A 23,734-nucleotide genomic window follows, 5' to 3' on the forward strand; every position below is an offset into this window, starting at 1 on the left:
GGGTCAGTGAACTGTGTTGCTGACGCCTTGTCAAGAAGACCTGAAGAATGAAGACGGCGAAAGAAACATGGACTATGTATATATTTTGATGACAAAAAGTCAAATGTGTCTGTTTATTAAACATGTTGGTTTGTATGAATAAAGGTAACTTGATGTATTGTTAATGGTAAATGTTATTGTTTAAATGCCTAATTGATATGGTCGACTTAGAGTGTAAGTATAAGTAAGTATGATATTGTATATTAATGTATAACTGTTTTTGTGTGTTTTGGGTCCAGGTTGTTTTTTGGTGAAAAGCACCTTAGCTTTCCCCCTACAAAACAACTTATAAAGAGGGGAGGTGTTACATACAGCACTGATGTTACCTGTCTGTCATGGGTTTGGAGGGAAAGTTCCATCCTATGGGGAGTGGAAGGCGGGACATCAGGAGGAGGGGCTGTACTGTATATATATGTGGAGCTTGTGTGAAGCTGAAGAAGAAGCTGGAGAAGAGCTGAGAGAAGAAGCTTGAGTGGGAGTCTGTGTGTCAGACAGGGTACTACTGTGTGTCAGTCAGTACCAACCTGATAGGTTCAGGTGTCTGTATGGTTAGCCAGAACTGATAGGTTCAGGGTCTGTGCTTCAAGTTAAGTGTTCTGTGTGAACCAAACTGTGTGTATGGATGATTGAGACTAAGCCACGTTACTGTATCTTATTCACTTGATCCTTTTAGTTTTCCCTGTGTGTTATTTAATAAACCTTGTTCGTTTATTTGTTAAAAATCCATCCCTGGTCTGTGTGACTTCTTATAGGGAATGGTTGGTGGCAGCTTAGTGAAACTGTGGCATATCCCAGTAGGTCTGGGTTTGTCACATCTACCACCAGGAACTGGGCCTTTTCTGTGGTGGCTGGATTTTGTGGAATGCATTGACTGTGGATGTATGCCAGGCTCCCTTCCTCTTGATCTTCAGGAAATATGTAAAATCTGAGCATTTAAAGGAGGCCTTCAGAAACACCCTCCCCTATGAGTTCCTTGCTGTCCCACATGATTGTATTTGAATTTAGTCTGCCTTTGCCTTTGTAAATTTCTTTCTTTTATTCTTGTCATTTTTATGATTTGGGTGTTTCTGTTGGTAATCACGGGGGTGATTTATGTGTTTATTTGTTGTTAACATCCAGAGTAGTGGCTTGCCTCTAGATGAGCAGGAAACAAACAGGTAAATAAATAAATAAGGTGCTCAAATGTCATCCAGCCATCTATTGATCTATTACTCCACGTAGATTCAGGTTATAGGTATTCATTCTTTTTAGCAGAAATAAATTGTTTTAGAACTGGGCAGTTCATCTAAGCTCTGCTGTAGTTAAAGTTCTGCTTAATCCTAGGCAGTAAAGTACTTTTCAACTTTGTTCTGACCTCACTTCATCCTCATGGGCAACATAGTTTTCTTGAGTTTCACTGAGTTTCTGACTTGCTCTTTGCTCCTTTGTCTCTAACTTAAGATCAGGTAATACACTGGTAGGACAAATCCATTTCTCCTCCTGTTACAAAGTTATCCCTTGAGACACACAATTTTTTTAAAGAGTTATATGTCTGAAACATCAGAGATGCAGACAAAGCTATGCTGTCTCTCAGTTTACCATTATTATTTTTCCAAAACAAATTTGCCTTAATTCACATTTGGCAAAAGTTTTAATTTAGCAAATTTTAATTGGTCAAAACAAAACAAGACCTGGAGCTGATTCTGGCTCTGATCATCAGCTTCTTATAGCAAAACTCAAGCTTAAACTGATGAAAGTAGGAAAAACCACTGGGCTAGTCAGGTATAATCTAAACCAAATCCCTTATGAATACATAGTGGAAGTGAAGAACAGATTTAAGGAACTAGATTTGATGGACAGAGTGCCTGAAGAACTATGGATGGAAGCCTGTAACATTGTACAGGAGTCAGCAACAAAAACCATCCCCAAGAAAAGGAAATGCAAGAAAGCAAAGTGGCTGTCCAACGAGGCCTTCCAAATAGCAGAGAAGAGAAGGGAAACAAAATGCAAGGGAGATAGGGAAAGTTACAGGAAATGGAATGCTGACTTCCAAAGAATAGCAAGGAGAAACAAGAAGGCCCTCTTAAACGAACAGTGCAAAGAAATAGAGGAAAATAACAGAAAAGGAAACTACCAAAGATATGTTCAAGAAAATTGGAGCTATTAAAGGAACATTTTGTGCAAAGATGGACATGATAAAGGACAAAAAAATAGGAGGGACTTAACAGAAACAGAAGACATCAAGAAGAGATGGCAAGAATACACAGAGGAATTATACTAGAAAGATTTGACTATCCCGGATAGTGCCAGATAGTGTGGTTGCTGACCATGAGCCAGACATCCTGGAGAGAGAAGTCAAGTGGGCCTTAGAAAGCATGGCTAACCACAAGGCCAGTAGAGGTGATGGCATTCCAGTCGAATTATTTAAAATCTTAAAAGATGATGCTGTTAAGGTGCTACACTCAATATGACAGCAAGTTTGGAAAACTCAGCAACGGCCAGAGGATTGGAAAAGATCAGTCTACATCCTAATCCCAAAGAAGGGCTGTGCCAAAGAATGCTCCAATTACCCTACAATTGCACTGATTTCACACGCTAGCAAAGTTATGCTCAAAATCCTCCAAGGTAGGCTTCAGCAGTATGTGGGCTGAGAATTCCCAGAAGTACAAGCTGGATTTCGAAGGGGCAGAGGAACTAGAGACCAAATGGCTAACATGCGCTGGATTATGGAGAAAGCAGAGAGTTCCATAAAAGCATCTACTTCTGCTTCATTGACTACACAAAAGCCTTTGACTGTGTGGACCACAAAAAACTATGGCAAGTTCTTAAAGAAATGGGAGTGCCTGACCACCTTATCTATCTCCTGGGAAATCTATACGTGGGACAGGAAGCAACAGTTAGAACTGGTTATGGAACAACTGATTGGTTCAAAATTGGGAAAGGAGTATGACAAGGCTGTATATTGTCTCCCTGCTTATTTAACTTAACATAGAGAATACATCATGTGAAAGGCAGGACTGGACGAATCCCAAATAGGAATTAAGATAGCCGGAAGAAATATCAACAACCTCCGATATGCAGATAATACCACTCTGATGGCAGAAAATGAGGAGGAATTAAAGAACCTCATAATGAGGGTGAAAGAGGAGAGTGCAAAAATAGTCTGAAGCTCAACATCAAAAAAACTAAGATCATGGCCACTGGTCCCATCACCTCCTGGCAAATAGAAGGGGAAGATATAGAGGCAGTGACAGATTTTACTTTCTTAGCTCCATGATCACTGCAGATGGTGACAGCAGCCATGAAATTAAAAGATCCCTGCTTCTTGGGAGGAAAGCAATGATAAACCTTGACAGCATCTTAAAAAGCAGAGACATCACCTTGCCGACAAAGGTCCGCATAGTCAAAGCTATGGTTTTTCCTGTAATGATGTACGGAAGTGAAAGCTGGACCATAAAGAAGGCTGACTGCCGAGGAATTGTTGCTTTTGAATTGTGGTGGTGGAGGAGACTCTTTAGAGTCCACTGGACTGCAAAGAGAACAAACTTATCCATTTTGAAAAAAAAATCGACCCTGAGTGCTCACTGGAAGGACTGATCCTGAATCTGAGGCTCCAATAATTTGGCCATCTGATGAGAAGAGAAGACTCCTTGGAAAAGACGCTGATGTTGGGAAAGTGTGGAGGCAAGAGGAGAAGGGGATGACAGAGGACGAGATGGTTGGACAGTGTCACCGAAGCTACCAACATGAATTTGACCCAACTCTGGGAGGCAGTGGAAGGCCTGGTGTGCTCTGATCCATGAGGTCATGAAGAGTTGAACATGACTTAATGACTAAACAACAACAATTGGTCAAATCGGAGACATCACAAACAGACATCCTTTCGTCTTAAGGGAACTTCTAATGTGATGCTAACTATACCTACTAGTTTGGCTCTTAATATTTGATTTTAACTACAAGCTTAGTCTCTTGGCATGTATTCTTTCAAACAATTCCTTTTCCCTGCTTCATAGCAGTTGCATGCCCCAAGACCCAACCATATGTTGCAAACAATCATCCATTAGAAAAAGGAATTCCTTGAAAGCCAGTTGTTTGTGATTGTCATGGCTAAAGCATTTATTAAATCCTGTAATTTTTATATTAGCTTGTCTCACTTTGTGATTGATTTTCACTCCCCAAATACATTTTTCCTTTCTAAGTTTAATTTTTCAGACATGAAAGACTGTATCAATCTTGAACATCAGTGATTTCAAATCTTATGAAGTGGTATCTGTAATGTATGACTAAACTCCGGGAGGCAGTGAAAGACAGGAGGGCCTGGGGTCATGAAGAGTCGGACATGACTTAACGACTAAAGAACAACTACAATCCATAATGTATAGTTTGCCTTTCAGATTGCTGTTAATTACTTAACTCTGTTTGTCCATAGAAAAATGCAGAGATGGTGGAAGTTATTCTATTTGAACCAAGACTCCCATAATACTCAAGGCAACATGGCCACTGAGAGTATTCTGGTAGACTGACAGTATTCAACTGAGGATTTTGAGTGTTCTAGTCAAGCAAGCAAACAAAAAACCACAAACAACAAATTCTGTTTGCCACGCTACTTTCAATAGTTCCCACACTCCTTTGATTTGATTTTTAGGCTGTTTTAAAGAAATTCTGGCCTGTGTCACATATATACACCCACATTTCCAAGTTCCTCTGCTAGTGAAGAAAAATATTTGGAAGGATGCAAATAATGTCAGTCATAAAGTAGGATAATATGAACTACAGTATTTATTAATTTCTCCTCTCACGAACTTTTCAAAGGCTTAAGACAGTTTAGTTGAGGGTTTGCAATGTTGTGGCCATTTATATATTTCTGACAGGACAATCGATTGTATCAATCATGTGGTCAGCTAGCTTGGTCTATTATCAAGCCACAGACTGATGATGTTATACCAGAATCACATTACTCCACATTTTCACTGACTAAGGAGGAATGACCTGGTGGTATGAAGGTAGATCTGAAAGAATTTAAACACAGCTGTAAATTTCTTGTAGTGACATCATACGCTAAGCAGACACTGTGCTAAAAATGCAGCCAACCAAAACCACCTACTCCAACGTCTTTCCTAACAAAAGATAGAAATCAAGACACAACCAATTCTCTGCCCCAATAGTAATGAATCAGGCTGGCAGGAGCATACATTTAAATTGGCACTGTCTTCATACAAATGTCAAAACTGAGGATGGATCATGCTGGTGAATGGTGTAAGATACCCATCACTGTCCATCCAGTCATTAACTGTGATTAATTCTTCAAGAAGTCTAGACATCTCAAGATTGCTGAATGTTTGGTTTTGTGCCCTTGGAGACTAGAGAATGACAAACTGGAACATGTCCTTTCCTATCTATTAATGCACTTTGTTTATTTCATACAACCGTTATGAATTGCTGCACTGTTGAAATACAGTGATTTTCAGAGGCTACCAACAGATGTCTTAGATTCAATATGAGTCATAAGCATCAGAATGCCACATTCATCTTCGTAAAAACCTAAAAGGAGACTTGCTTCATATAGTGTCATATATAAAAAAATTAAAATTTCATAAAAACCAAGCAAGAGATCTGTGATCGTTGATCAGTAGAAGTTCTCATGGGAACTAGAAAAATAAAGAAACAGTTAATATTAACACTGGATGTAGAGTTATCACTTTTCATAAAGAAAATGTCAAACAAGCCCGTGTGTCTCCTCAATAAGAGAACAGTCTTAGCCCTTCAGATTTGTGAAACTGAGTACTAGAAAGGGATGAACAGACAGGAGGAGGTCCATTGCCCAGGGCAAAGGGCTCTATCCACTTCAATAACCTAGTTTGACCCACAAAATACTCTATGGGTACAAAGCTGCTAATGTAAGTAAATGTAATATCCTCATAAGTTGTGTATGTGAATAGTAGTAAAATTCTGAAGCTTTTTGCTCCTACAGAGATGTGACTGGAGGAAAAATGAAAGAAGATGATTTCATTAAAATTTGGCACCCTTTGTCAATGCTTTGGAATTAAATACTCAGGATGGCATTTTGAGAAGTCAGCTGTAATATTGGTCTGTTGTCTTTTAAGCTTGTTAGAATGAATGTATTAATGGGCTATAGGAATGGATTGTATTATCTCTACTGATAACTATATTGCTGAGTAGGTGATTGTTTTGGTAATTGGGTTACAAGAAATAATATAAAATTTGCCTTTATAAAAGATATATGAGTCTTCCCACCCCCACCCCCACCTGCTTAATTACTCTACTTTTCTCATGCATTTCAAGGTACTGGCAAGATCTGTGATGCCTCTGGATGTGTGTATTCTGATGTTTATAGCGATGTGCACTGTGAAAGTCACCTCTCCTCAAATGTACTGCCCTTTTGTCTCTAGTTCTTTCAGTCTGATTTGCAGTTTCCTCTCTGTCCACAGTGGTGAATTTTCCTCTGCTTGTTTTCCTATTCTGTCTGCTACTTCCAGACTTTCTTCTACTACTACTACCTTGACCTCCTTGGAGGAAGGGCAGGATATGAATATATCTTTTAAAAAACCTCTAATGCTCTCTGCTCTAGCCTGAGTGAGGAACCCCTGCCAAAACATCTTGCAGCTTTGGAGCATTTTCCTCCCCTCTGGTTTTTGTCAATTATGTGAGGTCTTCAGTTCTATATGGTTTTTGGCACTTATCTCATTGCAGTGTCACTTGGGGTACTGCAATTATATACAGTATTACAGTTAGAGAAATGGATGTGGCTGTCAGGTGAGAGGAGGGAGCAAACTCAGGAGTCCAGTGTGGGTGGCTGGTAGGAAAGGTAGCACAGTAGATGGCAACAAAAGGTCATGTCTGGATACACACAGAACAAGGAGTGTAATGTGACAAAATTTATGTAGAGAGAAAATGGTGAAGCTATGCACAGTAAAAAAAAATCAAAATAATAATTCCCCTTTCTTATTTAGGCCTTTGTCTTCAAACTTAATTTTTAACCAGGTAGCCTGTCAAACAGATGATATCTTCAAATTAAGACTTCTGCCCTTCAAATGGTGGACTCTCCTCTCTCTCAAAAGTAGAATACCACTCCATGGTCACTTTAAATCTTGTTGCAGCTAAAACGCATTTAAAACAGGGCCATGCAAAACATTACATAAACTAACTGCTCTCTGTTAACCAAGTGCAGATTATATCACTGTTAGTATTCTGACGTTCCGCTGTTATGATCTATGCCGGACCAGACAGCAGAGGTTTTTTTTTTTTTAAAGATTAGAACTCTTCAGGCTAAAATTATAACCACAGTTTCAGGAGAGAAACAAGATTTATTGGCCAGAAAACTAGAGGAAAAGTTCTTCAGACATGAGATAGGTTTTATATACTGTAGGTTATTTTGTTTACCTCATGGTTTGTGTACCCTTGTATTTATTAGCAAGAAGAGAGCACAGGCAGAGATGTTTATCTAGTTGGTGTTCTTTAGTCAGTGTAAATAAATGGGGAAGTGCAAAGACTTTATTTTCCTTAACAAGGATATCCTGTGAACTCCCCCCCCCCTTCTCTCTCTGACCTTGGCAGTGGCTAAATTCTACAGGTCGCATAGCAAATTCTCAGACAGGCGTCCCACAAATTTGCATCGTTAATGGGAGCAGAGGGTCACCAGAATATCAGAAAAGTCTATTTTTGAATGGTGAGCTCAGTTTTGTAGGGGCTCACTCAAGCAGATGTGTGTGCAATTAAAGGGAAACGCTGGAATAGCAACAACACTTTCCCATGATTTCTCCACTTCAAAATCAGCTCTAGAGCCACAACAAAGACTCTACCAACCTATCGTTCAGAGGCAGATTAATTTTGCTTGGTGGACAAAGACAATAACACAGTGAGCAGCACAGATTGGTAGAGTTAGTAGCTAACATTTTAGTTAGTAGCTAACATTTTAATCTCATCCTTAATTACATCTTCTTGATTTTCTACCGATAAGCATCTCTATATCACTTAAGAATCATTTATGGAATGTGGTTACAGATCTCCAGACTGAAAAGCCTAATAAGGCAGTGTTCACAGACATATAGGTTTTTGTAATGGCTTCTACTTAAGTGTGGTTTTAACTCTTTTGAAGAGTGCATCTGAGGAGGAAGAGCTGGATCATTCATCCTTAGCTTCTTTGACCCCAGGGACGTAAACATCACAACCTGCAGGATGCCTGCTGGTTCTTTAATTATGAAGCACATTTACCTCTATGGGGAAGTCTACCTTTTTCATATGTGATATTTGAATTACCTTTATGGGCAATAAAATGCATGTATCTCATCCTCTAAAATATCATATAAGTCTCCTGGAGAAAGTGTTAGTATTATAATGCAAGGCATAACATTAAAAGATAATTATTTCAAACTCAACCTTTTTTAAAATTTAAAAAATGCATACCTCAAATACATACAGCAGTACCTCTCTATAAACAAGACATTCTGATATAACAGTATCATAATCCCTTATATTTCTGAATTTGGCCATGATAAGGTTGTCAAATTTTAAGATAAAACATTCTTGTGTCTGCGTGGGATATGGTGACGGAGGTCAAGAGTGTCCCTTCTTAAGACAAAACCATCTGTTGTTGTGGTGGTGGTGGTGGTGGCGGTGGTGGTGTGTATGTGTGTTTAATGTGTTGTCAAGTCAATTCTGACTTATAGCAACCCTTTCCAAGGTTTTTCAAACAGAGAACACTCAGAAGTGGTTTACTATTTCCTTCTTCTTGGGGCATCCTAGGACTGTGCTATACAGGCTGACTTTACTCAAAGGAAGCACAGTGGGTAATCAAACTCCCAACTTCTGGCTCTACAACCAGAAATCTAATCCAGTAAACTATTCAGTCAGTTTGTTGATGTGTTTGGATACAGGTAATCTGAGGTCCAAACCCAAGGAGATTCCTCGAAAGTCTAGGTTCACAGAAAATACTTGTGTCAAGTGCACATCAGGACACAGATGTTGGTCTGGTAATTATTGAATGTTTGTTCACCTCTTTGCCCCTTGCCAGACCCTTTCTCACTGTCCCCACCTTGCTTGTGTTCCAAAATCCACATAGCCACAAATTAAACTGACAGCAGCATTCAACACCCAAAACTACATGGAATTGAACTGATTTAGAAATGAGGTATTTTTAAAGGCCCCTGCTGGCCAATTGGAAAAAAAATTGCTTTACAGCTCAAATAGTGTTTTCTCCTTGTGTTATGTGGCCAGGAATTTATAAATTGACTCAAATAACATTAATATATAAATTCAGTTCTTATGGCCAACGTGATCGTGACCTATGAGATATGTGATTTCTACTTCTGCTTTAAACAATCTCTCTTAATTTAAAGGCAACACAGGGTACATTTTTCAAGCATGCAAATTTTTCAAAGTTCAAAACTAAAAGGTTGAATTTCAAGTTTTGAATTTCTTCAGAATTTTTGTTCAGCTTTAGCATGACTTCTGTTTACTATGTGCCTGTTACTATAACTGAATTAACACTCGTCCTCTCAATGACTTGACAGGGTATTGCAAAGTAATTGTTTGGAATAGACGGACAATCTACCTTGCTAAGTAAACCCACTGCAGGCAATGTTTGTCATAAAATATTAAGTTGGAAAAGTACTAACAGTGTAACAGCTACCAGTGTAAACTGGATAAATCTGTAAGATTTAGTGAAAACGTAGTGGATTCTGTTGATAACTGCTGCCCTGAGGTAAGACAGTAAAACCCTCTTTAACACCAGAAAATAATTACTTGGAACCCATTTTAAAATTGTAACTTCCATAATACATGGGGGACCTTTAAAATATTGTTTTCTTTTCCTGCGAACAAAATTAATATTTACAAGAGAATTCATTTCATGAATTTCCTGCTGCTCTTATCATGTACTGAATTTTTATATGAAGCTACTGCAGAAAGACTACAGTCAAATTTACAGCACATCCAGTTCAATTCATAATAATTATAATGATATTTCCACAAGGTACAGTATCTAGAATATGATTGGAGCCTCGGGGGGGGGGGGGGGAAGGAAACTACAAGATAAAGAGAGACACTTGTTTAGTGTCTCTCTTGATGAATGCTGAGGAGACCACCCTATAGATCAACAAACATTTTTGTTTAGAATCATCAGAGTGACAGCTCAATATATTATGCTGTGTGAAACAGCACAAAACTGCACAAATTATGCCTCTCTTCACCTGTTCAAATAGCATCTCCCCATCTGAAGCCCAAAAATAATTCGCACAATACTTGATCATGCAAATACTTCAAGAACTTTCTCTGCACCACTTAGATACTAATTCAAACTTCATCTATACCTAGTATCCTACCGATCTGCCCTATGAAAAAGATAGAAAACAATGTGGGAAATAAGGCACAGATAAGAGGAACTGACCCCCCCCCCCCCGTTATTTCTTACTTCCCCAGTATCCTTGCCTTTTCTTTTATCTTGTACCTCTAGTGGCACAGCTTGGCTGAGAGGAAAATAACTAGTTGTGGGCAGTTGTGGGCAGGGAAAATACTTTTTACACAAATGTTTACCATTTTGATTCTCAATCCAATTTCCTTTCCTATGTTTAGTTCAATTCATTACATTGGACCTTCTAGAAATGGTCTATGTGATGGGGCAGATTCAACTTTACACACATGGATCTTCTGTTGTCTATCTCATCTGGTTGTGAAAAGCCCTGTTGGCTGTTTTACAGATTCTAAAACATGAACATGGGCAAATTGTGTAAATATTAGCAGTGAATGGAAAACATAGGTAGACTTAGCACTTAAATGGAACATGCAGGTTTGTAACTTTTGACCCTGAGGGCCACACTGGATGCTTTCAAGTTCTTAGAGGGCTAAAGGAGCAGGAACGTGCACACACACAGCCCCTGCACATGCATACATGTACCCCCTGCCCCGCACACATGCAACCTTCCACCCCTGCATGGCCCCCCATCCCCCCTGTGCAAATGGGATTAAGGGAACAGGCTGGATAAAATGGCAATGTGGGCCAGATGTAGCCTGGGGGCCATAGTTTGGAGATCCCTTTTTTAATACATTAAAATGTTTAATTTCTGGCTGTGACCGGGTAGGTGGGGCTCGTCAGCCTTAGAAGGCAGCCCATCTAGGAGAAGGAAAACTCCGATTTCAAACCTCCACTGCCTTGTGGCTATATCCACTCATGGAAAAGGCTTCAGGAGTTAACCTCAAGGCGGGATCCTGAACCGGAGTCCCAGAGGCAGTTCATGTCGTTCTGGAAACTCCTGTGACGTCACTGGAACCAGTTGTATTGGCTCTTGCCTTTCCACTGGACTATTTCAGCGACATGGAAAGGGGGGATTTTCTGCTTCGGTAACAGCCTATCCTCCATATTATTTTACCCAGGCTTCATGCTCTGGAAAGGACACTCATACAGAGCACATTACCATGGTCTCTCAAGACTGAAGGATGCCTAAGAGAGATTGGGTTAAACTTCAGATTTTGACAACTCCTCATTTTGCACAGGAAATATCACAGGAAACTTTACTTTAACAACTTCTTTATTGATTGCATGCTGTTCTATTCTGTTCATAATTGGATCAAATAAACTTAACTCCGGCAACGTGCCATAACTGTCTAATACAAATTCTTGTCCCAAACCAGCCGAACTCACAGGGGTGCTGGGCCAAACTTCTCCACATCGGTGGGCTTCCAAAGAGGTGCGCTCCTCACTGCGCAAATGGTGCTGCAGCATGGATGCTGAGTCCAGTCCCCCTCGGGTGGAGGAGTGTTGTACCCGGAATCTGGGCGGATCACCTGTCGTCCTCTACCCTTGTTCTTGGGGAAGACTATCACTGACCATTCTAAGGTCTCTTGTCGCACCTCTCCCACTTCCTTTGAGACGGGGTCGGGTAACAGCCCTCCTAACTTGAGGTTAGGGAAATCATGTAGTAACCCTTGGGTCTTCACTCTCTCATACTCTCTCAGTCTCTCCAGGTCTCTCTTACGCTTCCACAACTCTAGTTCTACCTCAAACTGCTGTTCTCCTTGGTTACTTATACCCTCCTCCCAGACTGACAGGTCCTGCTCCTCCCCTTTCTTGTTCCCATGCTCCTCTACTAGGCTTACTTCAAATTTCCTGCCTCATTCCATTTTCCCCTCTTCTGAAGCTAAGTTCTCCCTTTGGTCCTCCTTTCACACTCTCAGGTTTTTCCCCACCCTCCTTTCCTTCTTTCTCTTGGGACACACTCTCCTCTGGACCTCCTTCACAGTGGCATATAGACATTAAACAAGCACACCCAACTACTCTCCATCTCTCGTGCCCACAGGTGGACCAAGCACAGAGCACTGCAATAAGGGTGCTGCATGCAGGCACTCAATTGTCCCTGGGCTCCTTCCCCAGCTACCTCTCTAAAGTCACCACTGGTGGCAGCCACTCCATACATGCGGTATTCCTCTTTGGAAGCATGGCCAAAGCAGATATGACAGGATTCCCCGGAGGCAGGTGAGACAGGATGAGGAGGTCAGGCTGACTGGCATTGGGTATGGTAACTGGGAAGTCCTTGCTGCAGGGTCGCTTGCCCTTGCTGCTTCCTCTGCCAGCAGTGTGCCTGATGCTGCTTCTCCAGCCTTCTAGCATCGCGTCATTTTGCCTCGTCTCAGCATACCCACGCTGCTTCTTCAGGTGAGACTAGGAACTCCTCCTAATACCCTGTGTTCAGATTCTGGCAACAGATAGTTTCCCAGCCAGCTGTTGAGCACTCTGGTCTTGGGCCTCTAACACCTCCCAATCAACATCTACCCAGCAGTCTCCTTGTCCACTTTGCTCTCTTCCTTAACAGTCCAGCCTGCCATGGCTACATGTGTGGCCTCCAAAATGTTATTGACATCTTCACCACCAACATCCTAGTCCACAGGTGAACTGTGGGCTGGGGATCTTGCCCTGACTCTCGGGGAGGTGGAGAGCCCCCCTCGCCAGCAAGGAGATTGGGGCCAATCCCACAACCACCATGTGGTGTTTTTCTTTAATGGACCATCACTTTTTGAAGACCTTCTTGTTGAGTCTACATTCCTAGCACTTTGTTTCCATTAAAAATGTTAACAGTATAGTATTCCAGCAGATTTTCTATAAAAGAGGAGCTATATGTACCATGTTCAATTCAAGATACAAAACATTCCCCTTCTAGACTAGAACTTCCTCCGCTCTCCTTCTCCTGCAGATCTGGATTCCCAGCCCTTCAGAGCTGCTTTTTGGGTGCACAATGCTGAGGACATATAATGCACCTCTCCCAATTCTACTAACAGAAAGAACACTTCAGTGGATGTCCCCTCATTTGATTTATTATATTGCTTCACCTTCCTTCTCGCTTGTGTACACAGAGGAAAAACAAATAAAAATGTACAGTTTTCTGCTGAGAATGACACACAGTTTCATCTATTGCACTAAAGGAGAATGAGAGATTGCTTGGGCCTTGTTACGCTTTAAGCATCTGAATTTCAATCTGGTTAACAGGAAATCTCTTGAGACCTTTTCTCCTTTTAGGGTTAGGGTTTCTCCTTTTATGAGATCTTTGCAAGTCTTGTGTATCCATAAGTGAATTTGTTGTATTTATTTATTTATTTATTTATTTATTTATTTATTTATTTATTTATTTATTTATTTATACCCCGCCCCTCTAGACCATGTCTACTCGGGGCGGCTTACAAAATAAAACTAGTAGAGGAGGTGGGTCTCCAACTCTCCCAGTAAAGGACTGTTTGGACTGATTGTCTTTGTTTTGGAGTGTTCGGGAGTGCAGTTAACTCACTGGTGCCCTAAGAGTTTATGTTTTATTGCTGAGCCACATTGGCTTGTGAACAGATGTGTTGCTCCAGTAAAAGAGCTTGTTCTTGCATGTACTTGTGTCATGATGGAAGGGTGTAGGGGTGCACTCACAGTAGTGAATTAGTTTTTCCCCTACCATTTAACATTTTGTTTTGAGTAATAAAAGTTATAAGGCCACTTTTATCTTGATGTAAAATGCCAGGAAAGAGTCCTTTTAATTTATAGCACATTTATTTGAAGACATATTAAAAATAAACACCACAATTGCCGTTTCATAGGTATCTTTATCCTGACTATCTTAAATTAGAAATATTACATTATGAAACTGGAGGCAGAGATATTACTCTACATGTTTAATTTATTATTTATCTTTGTGCTTATTCTTATCTTGCTTTATGGAAGCACCTGCATTACTAACACAGTTATTAATTACTAAGCCATGAAAGAAAGCTCATGTGGATGTATTCTTTTCCTAAACACGGAAACATCTTGCCTGGTTTGCTCTAGAGCAGTAGTTGCCAACTCTGAGTCTCCAGATGTTCTTGGACTCCAGCTCTCAGAAATCCTGGCCAGCATAGCTAGTGGTGAAGGCTTCTGGGAGTTTTAGTTAATTAACTTATGGGGAACCAAGGTTGGGAACCACTGTCGAAGAGTTTCCAATGGTTCATTTATTTGTTTGTTTCTTCTCATCAATGCTCTTGACAAGAACATGGAAGCAATCCAATTTTTATATCTTATAATTTTAGTCTTCCTTCACTTTAAGGGCAGGTTACAGCAATTTTACACAGAACAGACAGAGATGACCAAACTGTTACTCTGTAGGCAATTAAAAGGGAGCTTGTGAGAAATTAAAGGAAGTGGTGAAGGTAAGAACATCTAAAAGATGAAAAAATCCCTTGCAGGAGTAGAATCCATGGGGTCCAAATTAGTTAAGGGAAACCCAGTTAAAAGTGGGAAAGAGAGAGGGAAAAGGAGAGAGATGCCATGTGCTGAGACTAGAAGGAGAGGCTAGACTAATAGAAAAGGAAAAGCAAGCTGATACCATGGAAGGAAAAGTGGGTGGGTGAAGCTCTAGTTTATATGCATCTTAGCAGCTGAACAAACTGTAATTGCTTCTCATGGAAGTATTTTAGTAATTTCCAAATAAATAGATCCCTATGTCATAGGGATCTGAGGGTAGGTTTCATCTGAGACAAACAATGGACTAAAGGAAAGAAAAAATAAAATGGTACCTCAGTATTACAAGTGTATGTACTGTATTTAGATAACTAAAATCAGCTCAGTCTCATTCATACCTTTGTACAATTCTGAGACTAAAGACTGTGTTGTAATTGTTGGTTATCCAGCCTCCTTGTATTTCTTTTTGGTTTTGCTTAGGTATTACCTAATGTGAGATTATTCAGAGAAGTGTATATAGAGCAAAACAATAATTACTCAAGAGGTGTACAAAACATGGATACACAAGCACAACTACAAAACATACTTGTTTGCTGGTTTGATTATTTCAAAACATGTTCAAAGAATTCAAGACATGGGGAAGATTGTACAGCAGTTGTTTCACAGACTAATTTGAATCTGATCAACCCCCTACCCCACCCCCTTAAATTGTTTTAGTGCCTATGAAATCACAAGTATTATTTGGCTTACATGCAAATACTGTGGTTTGAAGCATACACATTTGCTTTGACATGAATGGGATCCACTGATGCCAGTATCTGCACACAACGTGCAATCAGTGTTTCGGTTTAATGAGCTTTGGCAGCTTTTGCTGTTTGCAATGACTCAGAGAATGATGCTTGATAAATTTAACTCCTTTTTCAATATTGTCATTAAAAGAAAAATCTTAAAATCTATAAGATCTGGCTGGAAACTTTCAATCACTTCATCTTCAAATGACTCAGTACTTCCTTCCATATGCATCTCTCAAGCTGGCATCCTGGCTAACTTATATTTTTCATGAGTCCATCAGAGATTACCAGTACCTTTAAAAGTAAGTAGTATATCAGTAGGAGAAAGAAAGAATCTTTACGACTGCAAAAGATGACCCCCCCACTATAATTAATTTAGTTTTAAGAGAAAAATGGGAACCAAGAAGCCATTATCCTATAGACAGATCTCACCATAAGGAGGAGAACAGCAATAGAAAATACAGGTTTGTTTTAAAATAATTAATTTCATGTAGGTAGTATATTGGATTCAATGATATCTTAGAAAATGTCACATTTTCTAATAATAGAAGAGGCAGGATAAGAATGTTTTTGATAATTTTTGATTCATGCATGCATCACTGTTCCTTTATTTTCAATGCTACCCTCAGTTTTTTCTAATTTTTCAACAAATGGCATAAAAGTAAAGATAAAATTGGAGTTTAATAGTAGATATAAGAATAAAAAAGCATGTATTTGAGAATGTACATAATACATTCTTTTACTAATATGTAATCATAACTCATATCTCTGGAATGATACAGAATTGATAGACGGTATAATTTCAGGAAAAGGGTATGATTTCTTGGAATGCTTCCTTACACACAACATATTAAGTATTAGAGTTCCCTATTCTTGCAAATGCACTACATTGTTTGGTCAGAACCATTGTGAGCCACCTCAGAGACAGTAAAACTGTAGCGTTCTTAGAAATAGGGTAGGGAAATATTTATTTATCACTTATAAATAATAATAATCGTGTGCTGCCAAATCAATACTGACTTATGGCAACCTTTTTCAGGGTTTTCCAGGTAGAGAATACTCAGAAGTGGTTTACCATTCCCTTCTTTTGGAGGAATCCTGGGATTGTGTAGTTTGCCCAAGGCGACACACTCTGGCTCTATTCACAGAAAGCACAATGATGACTTGAACTCCCACATTCTGGCTCTGTGGCCAGATACCTAAACCACTGAGCTATCTAGCCATCACTTATGAAACAAGCACACAATTACTTAATTTATCAATATTGATTTGACATTAATCAGGTTTTGCTAGTAGAATCTGGAGAGCCAACTGACTAATTTTGAGCATGCTGAGCATCCTCAGCCCTCCTCATAGACTTGGATAATGGACAGAATCTACTGCAGAGGAACTTTTCCAGCATCAATAGAAGATGTTATGGTAAATTAAATCATGGGAGGAAGGAAAGCGTTGGTGGGGTGAGCAAAGGTTTCCTAGGTCTTGTGGTTTTCAAATTTCATTGCTTTTATCTATAGTTTCTGAAACATCTTTCCTTAGTCATATGACATTATGTTTTGTTGATATTTTATCTTTTTTTGGTTTGCTACTCCTCCACCTACTCCACCTTCAGTTTTGCCCTTTTCCACTGCTGTGTGTTTCATAACTACTTCTTTTGTAAGTACTTAGTTTCTTTATTGTTTGTACAGAATGTCACAAGCAGAGTTGTGTGTGACTTTTTCCATTTCAGTGGTTAAAATCTCCTTCATGTGTTGTTATTAAATTTTATGTTTGATATACAGAAGTTCTACAGTGTTTGTCTGTTATCAGAGCAACCACACATTACATACTGCAAATGTGTAACCTTCAGCTGAGGTATATGTCAGTATATTACTGAGGGTCTTTGATTTGTGGACTGCTACTACAAGAGCAAGGCAGATATGGCTTATCTGAGGGACTGGCTTAATGCAGTGGAACACAGTAACTTAAGATGTGCTCCCTTTAATGGGCTATGCCTGCATTGCAGTAAACTTGTTAAGTTGCATTGCTTATGGTGAATTTGATCAGACTATCTGCTCCTTTATGTGGCAATATTAATATTTTCACATTTTCACATACATTTATTGCCAATAAGTGAATTAGAGATGTTATATTCTGCCTCACTGGACAAAACCAGATTGGAGGAAGAAGAGAAGCCAAAAGTGAGGTAGCACATGCAATTGTCTTAAGGTGTACTTGCAGATCTTCTCATGCTATAAGATAAAATATTCAGTGTGATGGGAGTGGATTTTTGTTCACACAATAGGATTTCACTTTCTTATCCAAATCTGCTTCAGAAAATTCCTCAACTTCCCAGAGCAGATTTTGGGTATGTACCCCATAGGAAATCTGTTCTGTCTGTCAATGGTGTCTATTCTGCTGGTAGCTACACATCATATGGGTTCATGCTACTGAGATATTCTAGCAGCACTTGTAAACATAGTTATGTGGAAGCAATCATTATCAAACAATTTTTCTTGCAAATAAACACAGTTAGGATTGGGCTCTGAGACGTTTATACAAAATAACCAAAGCGGGATATACCTTGAGATTCAGAACCTCTTGTGAGGAAATGCATATGTCCTGCTAATAGGCCTTGCTGTATCAAAACCACACTTCTTTCCCACTTATTAAATTTATAAGTTATTTAATTATATATAAATATCTCACTTCACAGTCAAAATGCCTTTTGTAGTGGCTCACATATGGTCACTTAATAAAATATAAGTTAGGGGTCTTACAATCTAAGAAAACATGACACAACAGGAAAAATGGAAGAAGAGGAAGGGGAGGGGCATGAAAGCAAGTGGTCTTGTATCATCTTCTTTTACTGCAACTTCCTGGAATGGGTGCTACTGGTGACAACTGAGGGGTGTATGTAGCGTTCAGCCCTGCCCTCACCTGTCCGTCACAGCTGGGCAGTGGAACTGCAGCCAATGAGGGGACGGAAGGTGGTGCTAAAGGGGGAGGAGCTGGGATATAAAGGGGTGTGTATGGTGTTTGTGAGGGAGATTGAGATTTGGTGAAAGAGTGAGAGATTGATGTGTCTGTGGGCCTGTGAGCCACAAGTCAGTGTGAGAAGAGTCTGTGTGTGTCAGTGTGAGAGAGTTATTGATTAACCACTTGTAATTTACCTATTTTATTTTATTAATCAAATAAACAAGTTTAAGTTTTAAAGAAACACATGATTCAGTGATTTATTGGTATTGAAACAGCAATACCTGGTGGCAGCTACCTGAGAAGAGGAGTGAGCACATACTGGAGGCCTGAGTTATTATAGGCTCCAGCGTGCCCGCTACAGTGTACACCCACAGCCTGTGCTCCCCTTATTCAGGATCATGGTTTTCCAGATCACAGCATGGTGTTTTAAAACTTGTGCTTCTCCAACAGCGTGAATTTATTTATTTATTTAACTTATATGCCGCCCACACTACCCGAAGGTATTGCATATGTGATATGTGCATAGTGTATCACTACACTAGGGTGAGCCACAATGGCTTTCTTCTCCTTTGCATCATTCCTTGCTTTAGTTTTAGAATTGTCTAAATAATTTTGGCGACTTTCCTGCAGTATAGCACAACACATCTAGCTAGACTATTTTTTAAAATGACAAACTGTACTGCAACTACTGTAATCTCCAGATGCACTAATACCTAGTATAACAAAGTGGTTGTCTACATGGTATAGGGGGCCCAAAGTTACCTGGAATCATAAATTTTCTCTCAACCTCCTGGGTGATTGTGAGAAGGGGAAATAGGAGAATCTTGTATACCATTTTGAGGTTATTTCACTTAAAATAGGAGCTTGTTCTGAGCTATTTTAAATTTGAACGGTATGTTCAGAATCATGCAACTGAATCTTATGTGCAATTAAGGAGTGGTGATGCTCACATCCTGGTAAGTATGGATGGGATACTGAGTGCCTTCATAAAGCAGCACTGAAACCAACTAATTTAGGGATCAGAGTGCAGTCCTATGCCCAATATATGATGGGCCCCTTTAATACCAAGAAGACATCACAGTAAGCCTGCATGGAACAGGGTAATGAGTGCCAGTGATGCTAAAATTAATTACCGTCGCTGTACAGGAAAGGTTCTGCACTTGCGGTTTTGGCAGTAAAAATTATTGACTCTTAAGACCTTCGCTGCCATCAATCACCAAACTGAATTTATTAAGGAAAAGTCATAAGGGAGAATTTAATCTCTCGCAGTAGCAGCACTTGTATCATCTATTTCAGGCGAAAGTCGGCATCCCGCAGTGCAGTCGCAAACAAGAATAAACTCTCGGGGGCGCTCAGTCACCCTCTTCCTGTGGCTCTATCAGTGCAGCCGCCGCAGCAACGGCAAGGGCGCGGAGACCGTGCGGTCTCTCAGAGCCCTTGCGGAGGGCAGAGGAAGGCGACGGACATCAGCCATATCCGCACGAACCCTTTTCCCTTCGCGCAGGCCTCATCACCCACCGCTAGGCCGGCGCTTGGCAGTTACCATAGTAACTGCCGAAGCGACTCCCCGCTCCCCTGGCTGTGGCCGAAGCAGCGGCGGAGTCGCAGCTTCTCGCGAGAGTTGGACTGGTAGCAGCAGGCGGAGCAGGGAGGCTGGCTCGCTGGGTGAGCTCATCCCGGGCGCTGGAGAGCGAGCGAGCAGCAGTGGCGGCGGCTCCTGCAAAAAGCAGCGGCAACTTTGTTGGGTGAGTTCGTGTGAGGCGGGCAGGCGGCGCGGAGTCGGGCTTTGCTGGGCGGCTTAGGGAGGGTACACTTTCGGAACCCTTTTCTTTCTCTGCCGACGTTTCTTGCTGGAGTGCCTGAGGCTGGCTGAACCTGTTGAGAGGCATTCACACGTACACACGCACCCACCCTTCCGTCTCCTTATGCCATGGGGGGAGGGAGGGAGAGAGGGAGAGAACAAGACCAATTACCCCTCCTCCCCTCCAGATTTACCCCCCCCCCAAGCCTGTGGCAGCCGCAGCAGGAAGAACCTGAAGACCTGTACGAAGCGGACGTGGGAAACACGCCCCCATCTCGCCCCCCCCCCCCGCTCACTTCTTTGAAAGCCTGTACGGTACAGCCTTCTTTTCCCACTCGTCCACTCTTTCCCCAGCCTTCCCACAGACTTGACTCCTGAGACCTTGAGTTTTTGCTGTATTCCTCCTCCTCCCCCTCCCTCCCTCTCTCCCCCGATCCAGAATCCCGTATTCCTGTGCTGCATGGTGGGTTGTCCCTTCTGTTCCCTAAATTCATTAAATGGGAGGTCCTGCTCCTTTGATTTACTGCTGCGAGGAGAGAAGATCCTTCCTTCTCCTCTTTCCATCGCCTTGTGCCCAGAGCTTTCCTATACAGTACAGTATATCCCCCAACAGTGATTTGCACAGAAAGTCTGGAGCTTTGCCTGCAAACTGATCGGCAAGGAGGACGCACTTGCTCACCCTGCCCCCAGTTTAAACAAGGAAAAGAGAAGCAGCAGCAGCAGCAGCGTTATTCACTTGGCTTCCCTTCCCACTCTCTTTTTGTGAGTCGTAGATTCATCTCTTTTTTTTTCCCAGTGAAAAGCGAGAGGGGGTTTTTCTTATTTCCCCCAGACCTATTCAGCAAGTTGATTGTTTTTCCTGCAGGCAAAACTGAGACGGCTGCAGTGGAAAGAAGAGGGCAGCAGTAGCAGTGGGTTTTGTGCATACATGCGTTCTCCCTCCCCTCCCCACTGAGGAAAGGAATTTGGGGTGGGGAGAAGATTGATCAAAACTGTCATTGTGGGAGAGGAAAAGGGTAAATGATTTGCCGAAAATAATCCTTGTCAACCACAAACTCAACTCCAAAAGCAGGGGAGAAACAAGTGTCACTGCACAAGAGTGATGCATCTTTATCCTATTTTTAAGCAGAGGGGGCTTTAGATATAATCCAGTCTCAAAACTTTTCGCTATCTAAAAGCAATTTCTTTGTCCACCTCAAAATGTGCAAGCAATTTCAGTTGCCCCTTTTGCTGTCGTTAGTCTGTTCCTAGTTGATTTAGACACCATGATAATAATTAGGCAGTTCAAAGGTAATGCCGTGGGGAATATTCTACATGTTTATGATGTGAGAAAGGGAGTGGAGGAATGAAATGTAGTTTTGTCCCTGGAGTTCAGAGATGTGAATAAAGCATGCCTTAAAACTGGATCTTGTAGAACAGGTAGAAGAAGGTGGTGGTTGTGTTTGAACCAGAACCATAAAATGGATTGTAAATAAGATAGAGCTACATTGTATTTTCTGTTTTAAATATTTTTGTTTAGTAACAGACAGGTTCCATGGCCATTAACATTAATGTGGAGGTTTCTATTAGGTAAGCATTGATTGTGTGTGTTTACTGAAGTATAAACATCTGCATTTAGACGAAAGAACAGGACAGGAAATGCTCGTAGCAGGAAACTCCTTGTCTAACCTTCATTGCTGTTATCTGCATTTTTGTACAACAAATTGAAAGACCTTCAACTCCTTTTTTTGAGAATGATTTTTCTTTAAAAAAATGGCATTTACTTATTCTTAACATGCTGTTTTAGTAAATCCGTATTGTGGAGACACTAAGCCTAGATTCTTGCAGTATGCATCATGCTTTTCAAGTAAAGGTGCTGGATTGCATTAGATACCCAGCCTGTCTGGATGAATGAAGGTTGATCCTTCCTTTTTAAACCACTGGTTTCCTAATGAAACTGTGACTCAGACCCTCCCCTCACTCACTGCAGTGAATGCTTTTTTGGTGCGTGCCACTTTTCTGTATTTAAATTGTTAATATGTTTTATAAAGGATGTTTGTATATTTAAATAAAGAAAGAAATGTTCGGGAATATGTCTGGAATTGAGGGTGAGTCATTTTAAAAAAATAAGAGCAGATTAACAGTGTGGTACCTTATTTCATTCTCTGGCCATAAATGAAAGTAGAAATCTCTGACTGTTTCAAGCAGCAACCCTTACTGCAGGACTATTTCTGCTTTTCATATATTATTGTCAATATATTGATGAACAGAGCTTAGCAATGAACAATTATGCTGTATTTTAAACTACTGTTGACTCAGTGCAATTATGCTGAAGCAGTAGATGGCTTGTTTGTTCACCATTCTGTTTGAGGAGTCTTTTTCCCTGTCCATAAAAAAATAAGAATTGATCAACTGTTGCATATGAAGAGTCTATCAAAGGATCACCTTTGCAGATTGTTTGTTTACTGTTTACAGGATACACAAAGACATGCATGTTGGATGTTGGCTCCTTATTCATTCTACGTATTCTACCCTTTTGTATGTTTTGCTGGGAATGTATGAAAGCAGAAAACTTTCATAGCTTGTGATTATTGGACTCTGTCAGAGCCGTGTATTAAAAAAATTGTCACTACCTTCCTGTGTCGTCATTATAATAAATGATGAAATTCAAGCTGCCCTGCAAGTTTGTTAGTTAAGAGTGTGAGTAAGCTGTGCTCAGAGGAGGCTCCTCCTTTGGGAGGAGGCTTCTTTGAACAGAATTCTACAGAGGATGTTCTCACCAGCAGAAGGGGAGGAGTTTTTGTCCATCTCTTTCCTTCTGAAGACCTTAGTGGCTTCCCCACTTGTCTGTTTTGACTGGGTTAGGGAGTTGTAAAGGGAGGGTACAATCAGTGTAAATCATCTTTCTCTCTCTACCAGAAGGGTTTATCCAGTTGCTTGAAAGCCTTCCATGGAGGAAATAAAAGTGCTTTCTTCTACCTGAGCTCTTTTTTGTCTTAATCATTTATGCCACCCTTTTCCAAAATGTTGTCAGGACAGTATAAACTGAAATTGTTACCCCTGCTGTACACACAGCTCTGCAAATATGAAAAGAGTTTCTTATCTGACATAGAATCCTCCCCCATGCCGGCTGGGAATTATATTGTAGCTCAACACTTCTGGAATGCATCAAGCTGGGAAACATTGTTCTGTGACAATATTAGGCCTAGGGTAAACACACTTATGGGGAAGAGCAGGATTGGTGGATCTATCTGTAGCAAGCATTGATGATATTGGACATAATCTGTAGTCAGTGATGATAGGTGTTGAGGAGGGTTGGAGGGTCTCTGAATTCTGTGGAGAATATGGCTAGAGCTCTTATTGTAATTGGTCCGGAGTATTTAAGTGACATGGTAAAGCCTTTGTTTAAATGTTTACATCTTAAAGTAATTAAACTAAAAATTATTTGTTAAAACTATTCCATTATAAACATTTATGTTCCATTTT

At 40.6% G+C, this 23,734-nt stretch overlaps 1 protein-coding gene across 2 annotated transcripts in view; it reads left to right on the forward strand.

Annotated features, from left to right (window-relative positions):
- The first annotated feature begins 20,093 nt into the window (after window positions 1-20,093).
- Window positions 20,094-23,734, forward strand: part of SIPA1L1 (signal induced proliferation associated 1 like 1) — a 220,098-nt gene continuing 216,457 nt past the window's right edge. Inside the window, exon 1 of one of the 2 annotated variants that reach the window (XM_020788485.3) lies at window positions 20,094-20,213. The gene's annotated coding sequence lies outside the window, so the exon portion shown is untranslated. The remainder of the gene's footprint in view (window positions 20,214-23,734) is intronic. The other variant, XM_020788490.3, reaches the window with a different exon arrangement.

Source organism: Pogona vitticeps, chromosome 1, assembly GCF_051106095.1.
Source record: "Pogona vitticeps strain Pit_001003342236 chromosome 1, PviZW2.1, whole genome shotgun sequence".
In the NCBI taxonomy this organism is placed as follows: Eukaryota; Metazoa; Chordata; class Lepidosauria; order Squamata; family Agamidae; genus Pogona; species Pogona vitticeps.